We start from the raw sequence: 8939 nt of genomic DNA, 5'->3' as shown, positions 1-8939 counted from the left end.
GGACTCATGCCAAATGTTTTCAGTCTCCTGAGGGGGAATAGGCTTTGTCGTGTGCTCTTCACGACTGTCTTGATGTGTTTGGACCATGATAGTTCGTTGGTGATGTGGACACCAAGGAACTTGAAGCTCTCAACCTGTTCCACTACAGCCCTGTCGATGAGAATGGGGCGTGCTCAGCCCTCTTTTTTTCCCTGTAGTCCACAATCATCTCCTTTGTCTTGGTCACATTGAGGGAGAGGTTGTTATCCTGGCACCACACAGCCAGGTCTCTGACCTTCTCCATATAGGCTATCTCATCGTTGTCGGTGATCAGGCCTACCACTTGTGTCGTTGGCAAACTTGATGGTGTTGGAGTCGTGCCTGGCCATGCAGTCATGGAGTACAGGAGGGGCCCCCGTGTTGAGGATCAGCGTGGCAGATGTGTTGTTACCTACCCTTACCACCTGGGGGCGGCCCGTCAGGAAGTCCAGGATACAGTTGCAGAGGGAGGTGTTTAGTCCCAGGATCCTTAGCTTAGTGATGAGCTTTGAGGGCACTATGGTGTTGAACGCTGAGCTGTAGTCAATGAATAGCATTCTCACATAGGTGTTCCTCTTGTCCAGGTGGGAAAGGGCAGTGTGGAGTGCAATAGAGATTGCATCATCTGTGGATCTGTTGGGGCGGTATGCAAATTGGAGTGGGTCTAGGGTTTCTGGGATAATGGTGTTGATGTGAGTCATGACCAGCCTTTCAAAGCACTTCATGGCTACAGACGTCAGTGCTACGGGTCGGTAGTCATTTAGGCAGGTTATCTTAGTGTCCTTGGGCACAGGGACTATGGTGGTCTGATTGTAACATGTTGTTATTACAGACTCAGTCAGGGACATGTTGAAAATGTCAGTGAAGACACTTGCCAGTTGGTCAGCACATGCTCGGAGTACACGTCCTGGTAATCCGTCTGGCCCTGCGGCCTTGTGAATGTTGACCTGCTTAAAAGTCTTACTCACATCGGCTACGGAGAGCGTGATCATATAGTCATCTGGAACAGCTGGTGCTCTCATGCATGCTTCAGTGTTGCTTGCCTCGAAGCGAGCATAGAAGTGGTTTAGCTCGTCTGGTAGGCTTGTGTCACTGGGCAGCTCGCGGCTGTGCTTCCCCTTGTAGTCTGTAATAGTTTTCAAGCCCTGCCACATCCGACGAGCGTCAGAGCCGGTGTAGTACGATTCAATCTTAGTCCTGTATTGACTCTTTGCCTGTTTGATGGTTCGTCGGAGGGCATAGCGGGATTTCTTATAAGCGTCTGGGTTAGAGTCCCGCTCCTTGAAAGTGGCAGCTCTAACCTTTAGCTCAGTGCGGATGTTGCCTGTAATCCATGGCTTCTGGTTGGGGTATGTACGTACGGTCACTGTGGGGACGACGTCATCGATGCACTTATTGATGAAGCCAGTGACTGATGTGGTGTACTCCTCAATGCTATCTGAAGAATCCCAGAACATTTTCCAGTCTGTGCTAGCAAAACAGTCCTGTAGCTTAGCATCTGCATCATCTGACCACTTTTTTTATTAACCAAGTCACTGGTGCTTCCTGCTTTAGTTTTTGCTTATAAGCAGGAAGATAGAGTTATGGTCAGATTTACCAAATGGAGGGCGAGCTTTGTATGCGTCTCTGTGTGTGGAGTAAAGGTGGTCTAGAGTTTTATTTCCCCTCTGGTTGCACATTTAACATGCTGGTAGAAATTAGGTAGAACGGATTTAAGTTTCCCTGCATTAAAGTCCCTGGCCACTAGGAGTACTGCCTCTGGATGAGCGTTTTTCTGTTTAGTTATGGCCTTATACAGCTCATTGAGTGCAATCTTAATGCCAGCATTGGTTTGTGGTGGTAAATAGACAGCTATGAAAAATATAGATGAAAACTCTCTTGGTAAATAGTGTGGTCTACAGCTTATCATAAGGCACAAGGTGCACCTGTGTAATGATCATGCTGTTTAATCGGCTTCTTATTTCATCTCATGAAACCAACACTTTACATGTTGCATTTATATTTTTGTTCAATGTATACACACACACGAAAGAGAGGTTGGGATGGTACAAACGTACATGGTCTAGGAAGGACAATACAGATGTATGATCTTAAATTTGAACACCCTGTTGCATGAGAACTCTCCTGCAATGCAGGAATTTTAAAACGTGTAGTGTATTTGAGTTTTAAAAAGGCTTCTGAAATGTAAATGTCCACTTTGAAATATCAGACTTCATTTTCTCTTACGAAAAATGTATCATCCCCTACAAAAATGGCCATTAATTATAATCCACATTTCCTGTTGCTGCAGGATTGTTTTCCTGCTGTAGCAAACTGGCTCAAATATTAAGATCCTACATCTGTATCATGGTATCACCCTGACATCTGCTGTATAGGCTATTTTGGTATGCACTGTTAAACATGATTTTTAAAGTTCACTTGCAACCTGCCACAAGTATACAACTAAACATGCAAATTGAGCTCTTGGTGCCATTATTGCAAAGTGTGAAGCCATGAGTGGCCTACCATTTAAATGTTTTACCAAACTGTGACTCTTTGGTGTTACCTTTAATTACAAACACAGCATTTGGTTAAACAAGTATACAGCTTTTTTGTTAATACTGCTGCATTGCTGTAATACAAAATGATATGGGCAAGTGAGGTGACTAATGCAAATAGACATTTATATAGGCTACATTTATGTAGGCATATTGTAAATACCTTTTTAGTTCTCTTCACTCGTTTGTATTTGTCTAGAAGATTAAACTCTTGATAAATAATCCAATCATTTTTGTAGGGCCTATTACTTCTAGCGCTTAACCCAGGGCCGGCTCCAGGCATAACAGACATACTGACAGTCAATCAATTAGCCACGTCAGCTAACAATTTTGATTGGTAAGTTGGTCTAGTCAATTATCTAAACTTGTAGTAATCATGGCCGAATACTGACCAGGCACGTGCCCTGACCTCCAGGAGGCCCACATTGATTTTGTTAGTCACTCTCACACAGATATCATTAACATGGCAACATTTGTAGAATTGCATGAAATGTGTTAGAAAATTACTAAAATGTTTCTCTGCCTTATGGCAAAATGTGTGTTACTGCAGAAAACATGCTTAAAAACGGAAACATTTAACACTTAATTGCATGGCAGTTTTCAGTGGAATTGGTGCTTAATATTAAATTATATTGGAGAAACCCATATGCCTAAACAGAAGGATGGGTTTAATTCAAAACAGAGTCTAGTTTGTTATGGCAGGTTGTCTATTCTGAATGCACTGGGCGAGGTAGGAGCTGACACAAGAGCATGTGTCCCAGTTAGAGGACAAGGGTAGGGCAGAGAGTTTAGAGGACAAGGGTAGGGCAGAGAGTTTAGAGGACAAGGGTAGGGCAGAGAGTTTAGAGGACAAGGGTAGGGCAGAGAGTTTAGAGGACAAGGGTAGGGCAGAGAGTTTAGAGGACAAGGGTAGGGAAGAGAGTTTAGAGAGTTGCATCTCCCATTTATTTTGTCTTTTCAATTAGCCATTTCATTTCCATAAGTGTGTGCTAAAAATACAACATATTTTCATTAGGATATTTTACTTCAAAACATATTCGTCGTCATACATACAGTATTTCACATAACCTAAATTCTTTCCTAAACATTTACAAAATATATTCATAAATTTATAAATCAGATCATTTCAATACATATGGAAACATTCCTTTTCATATCCACACGTGGCAACAACTCAACATCCTACCGCTAATTATACAACAGCGCATCTTGAAATGTGCATCTATATGCATGACAAATTAAGGAAAATTTAAACAATATTTTGGGTTACACTCTTCGGATACTGTGACACACAGAAATAAAAGGATACTTGCGGGAGAGTTCTTCACACCTGCATGGGTTGTTTGGCACTGAACTAATAAACAAAATGAAGGTATTTAACAAGTGAATGGGTTGCAGGTGCGCTCAAATCATAGAGATGTCTCTAGTGCCCAAAAGCTTGTATAACATGGGCAGCGCCATTGAGTCTGATACATAGCGATCTCTATACACCTATTGGGCTCAGAGGCGCCTGCAATTAAAGGGACCGTTAACTAAGAAGTGCAAATAAAAGATACAGATAACTAAAAAGTGTCCGAAAATGAGATCCTTTTCTACAAGTTAGTTCAGGGTCATGATTATCTATAATTTTTATGGCACATTTCAGACAAATTCATTCTAATTTTAAAATAAGATCAACTTTATTGCGCCAATGGGGGGAAATGCATTGGACAGCCAATATTGATGCATATACAGTGGGGGAAAAAAGTATTTAGTCAGCCACCAATTGTGCAAGTTCTCCCACTTAAAAAGATGAGAGGCCTGTAATTTTCATCATAGGTACACGTCAACTATGACAGACAAATTGAGGAAAAAAAATCCAGAAAATCACATTGTAGGATTTTTTATGAATTTATTTGCAAATTATGGTGGAAAATAAGTATTTGGTCACCTACAAACAAGCAAGATTTCTGGCTCTCACAGACCTGTAACTTCTTCTTTAAGAGGCTCCTCTGTCCTCCACTCGTTACCTGTATTAATGGCACCTGTTTGAACTTGTTATCAGTATAAAAGACACCTGTCCACAACCTCAAACAGTCACACTCCGAACTCCACTATGGCCAAGACCAAAGAGCTGTCAAAGGACACCAGAAACAAAATTGTAGACCTGCACCAGGCTGGGAAGACTGAATCTGCAATAGGTAAGCAGCTTGGTTTGAAGAAATCAACTGTGGGAGCAATTATTAGGAAATGGAAGACATACAAGACCACTGATAATCTCCCTCGATCTGGGGCTCCACGCAAGATCCTACCCCGTGGGGTCAAAATGATCATCCGAACGGTGAGCAAAAATCCCAGAACCACACGGGGGGACCTAGTGAATGACCTGCAGAGAGCTGGGACCAAAGTAACAAAGCCTACCATCAGTAACACACTACGCCGCCAGGGACTCAAATCCTGCAGTGCCAGACGTGTCCCCCTGCTTAAGCCAGTACATGTCCAGGCCCGTCTGAAGTTTGCTAGAGTGCATTTGGATGATCCAGAAGAGGATTGGGAGAATGTCGTATGGTCAGATGAAACCAAAATATAACTTTTTGGTAAAAACTCAACTCGTCGTGTTTGGAGGACAAAGAATGCTGAGTTGCATCCAAAGAACACCATACCTACTGTGAAGCATGGGGGTGGAAACATCATGCTTTGGGGCTGTTTTTCTGCAAAGGGACCAGGACGACTGATCCGTGTAAAGGAAAGAATGAATGGGGCCATGTATCGTGAGATTTTGAGTGAAAACCTCCTTCCATCAGCAAGGGCATTGAAAATGAAACGTGGCTGCGTCTTTCAGCATGACAATGATCCCAAACACACCGCCCGGGCAATGAAGGAGTGGCTTTGTAAGAAGCATTTCAAGGTCCTGGAGTGGCCTAGCCAGTCTCCAGATCTCAACCCCATAGAAAATCTTTGGAGGGAGTTGAAAGTCTGTGTTGCCCAGCGACAGCCCCAAAACATCACTGCTCTAGAGGAGATCTGCATGGAGGAATGGGCCAAAATACCAGCAACAGTGTGTGAAAACCTTGTGAAGACTTACAGAAAACGTTTGACCTGTGTCATTGCCAACAAAGGGTATATAACAAAGTATTGAGAAACTTTTGTTATTGACCAAATACTTATTTTCCACCATAATTTGCAAATAAATTCATTAAAAATCCTACAATGTGATTTTCTGGATTTTTATTTCTCATTTTGTCTGTCATAGTTGACGTGTACCTATGATGAAAATTACAGGCCTCTCTCATCTTTTTAAGTGGGAGAACTTGCACAATTGGTGGCTGACTAAATACTTTTTTCCCCCACTGTAAATTCATATAAAATGTGTATTCTTTTCATTTATTTGGCCCCATGCATATTCGTGTTGCTTGTTTGTTCTGGGAACCGTGTGGCACTTGCAATTCCCTGTATCACCTTAGATTAGAAGTGTTTATTCCAAAATCCGGGTTCTGGCAAGCCGAGTGTCTGACTACCTATAAATGCACGGGCGCTCAGCTTCCCACTGTGAGCTCATATACGTTTCCCCGGGATAAGTGGGGGGCCTGGTTGGCCACATGCTGTGTGCAGAACAGAGGAGTGGCGTCTAACCCTAAATCATTGTTTATTTCCCTTTTAGCATTAATGTTCCTGCTCTAGCCCGCACAATCTCTCGGAAATGCATTAGTTGTTCTCTGTTTCACTAATTCTCGAGGCCTAACCAGTTGGTTTGTTCATTGTTTTTAGATTGCATGCACTCTTCAACCCAGAGCACTATACTAAGTGCTTTTAATTGATGGTGAATTTATATCACATCTTTACTTTGGCCCTAGGCCTACATTAGACAGATCCAACCTACTGGTTGTTGATGTTTTTTTGTTTGTTACATTTTTACAAAGGGCACTGCAAGTCGAGTTGGTGTAAAAGTAGGCCTATACTTTCCTTCATGAAGTATTGGGAGATGTCGGTTTAATATTTTTTTTAAAGCATTTCACAGCGCACATGGGTACATTCAGTTATTCCAGATATTTACAAATGTTTAAAGAGCTTTTTAATGGTAAATGTGGACATTCACCTACAGTTGAAGTCGGAAGTTTACATACACTTAGGTTGGAGTCATTAAAACTCGTTTTTCAACCACTCCACAAATGTCTTGTTAACAAACCATAGTTTTGGCAAGTCAGTAAGGAAATCTGCATTGTGCATGACACAAGTAATTTTTCCAACAATTGTTTACAGACATATTATTTCACTTATAATTCACTGTATCACAATTCCAGTGGGTCAGAAGTTTACATAAACTAAGTTGACTGTGTCTTTAAACAGCTTGGAAAATTCCAGAACATGTCATGTCTTTAAAAGCTTCTGATAGGCTAATTGACATCATTTGAGTAATTGGAGGTGTACTTGTGGATGTATTTCAAGGCTTACCTTCAAACTCACTGCCTCTTTGCTTGACATCATGGGAAAACTAAAAGAAATCAGCCAAGACCTCAGAAAAAAAATTGTAGACCTCCACAAGTCTGGTTCATCCTTGGGAGCAATTTCCAAACGCCTGAAGGTACCACGTTCATCTGTACAAACAATAGTACGCAAGTATAAACACCATGGGACCACGCAGCCGTCATACCGCTCAGGAAGGAGACGCGTTCTGTCTCCTAGAGATGAACGTACTTTAGTGCGAAAAGTGCAAATCAATCCCAGAACAACAGCAAAGGACCTTGTGAAGATGCTGGAGGAAACCGATATAAAAGTAGCTATATCCACAGTAAAACGAGTCCTGTATCGACATAACCTGAAAGGCCGCTCAGCAAGGAAGAAGCCACTGCTCCAATACCGCCATAAAAAAGGCAGACTACGGTTTGCAACTGAACATGGGGACAAAGATCGTACTTTTTGGAGAAATGTCCTCTGGTCTGATGAAACAAAAATAGAACTGTTTGGCCATTATGACCATCGTTATGTTTGGAGGAAAAAGAAGGAGCTTGCAAGCCGAAGAACACCATCCCAACCGTGAAGCATGGGGGTGGCAGCATCATGCTGTAGGGGTGCTTTGCTACAGGAGGGACTGGTGCACTTCACAAAATAGATGGCATCATGAGGAAGGAAAATTATGTGGATATATTGAAGCAACATCTCAAGACATCAGTCAGGAAGTTAAAGCTTGGTCGCAAATGGGTCATCCAAATGGACAATGACCCCAAGCATAAATAAATAAATACTTCCAAAGTTGTGGCAAAATGGCTTAAGGACAACAAAGTCAAGGTATTGGAGTGGCCATCACAAAGCCCTGACCTCAATTCTATAGGACATTTGTGGGCAGAACTGAAAAAGCGTGTGCGAGCAAGGAGGCCTACAAACCTGACTCAGTTACACCAGCTCTGTCAGGAGGAATGGGCCAAAATTCACCCAAGACAACGCTACAGGGAGACAGGACAGACAGCTGATCGTCCTCGCAGTGGCAGACCACGTGTAACAACACCTGCACAGGATCGGTACATCCGAACATCACACCTGCGGGACAGGTACAGGATGGCAACAACAACTGCCCGAGTTACACCAGGAACGCACAATCTCTCCATCAGTGCTCAGACTGGTCGCAATAGGCTGAGAGAGGCTGGACTAAGGGCTTGTAGGCCTGTTGTAAGGCAGGTCCTCACCAGACATCACCTGCAACAATGTCACCTATGGGCACAAACCCACCGTCGCTGGACCAGACAGGACTGGCAAAAAGTGCTCTTCACTGACGAGTCGCGGTTTTGTCTCACCAGGGGTGATGGTCGGATTCGCGTTTATCGTCTAAGGAATGAGCGTTACACCGAGGCCTGTACTCTGGAGTGGGATCGATTTGGAGGTGGAGGGTCCGTCATGGTCTGGGGTGGTGTGTCACAGCATCATCGGACTGAGCTTGTTGTCATTGCTGGCAATCTCAACGCTGTGTGTTACAGGGAAGACATCCTCCTCCCTCATGTGGTACCCTTCCTGCAGGCTCATCCTGACATGACCCTCCAGCATGACAATGCCACCAGCCATACTGCTCATTCTGTGAGTGATTTCCTGCAAGACAGGAATGTCAGTGTTCTGCCATCGCCAGCGAAGAGCCCGGATCTCAATCCCATTGAGCACGTCTGGGACCTGTTGGATCGGAGGGTGAGGGCTAGGGCCATTCCCCCCAGAAATGTCTGGGAACTTGCAGGTGCCTTGGTGGAAGAGTGGGGTAACATCTCACAGCAAGAACTGGCAAATCTGGTGCAGTCCATGTGGAGGAGATAATAATAATAATAATAATAATATAATAATATGCCATTTAGCAAACGCTGTTATCCAAAGCGACTTACAGTCATGTGTGCATAAATTTTTACGTATGGGTGGTCCCAGGGATCG

Source organism: Coregonus lavaretus (assembly GCF_964263955.1).
Source record: "Coregonus lavaretus genome assembly, chromosome: 14".
In the NCBI taxonomy this organism is placed as follows: Eukaryota; Metazoa; Chordata; class Actinopteri; order Salmoniformes; family Salmonidae; genus Coregonus; species Coregonus lavaretus.
Note: the sequence above shows the minus strand (reverse complement) of the source record.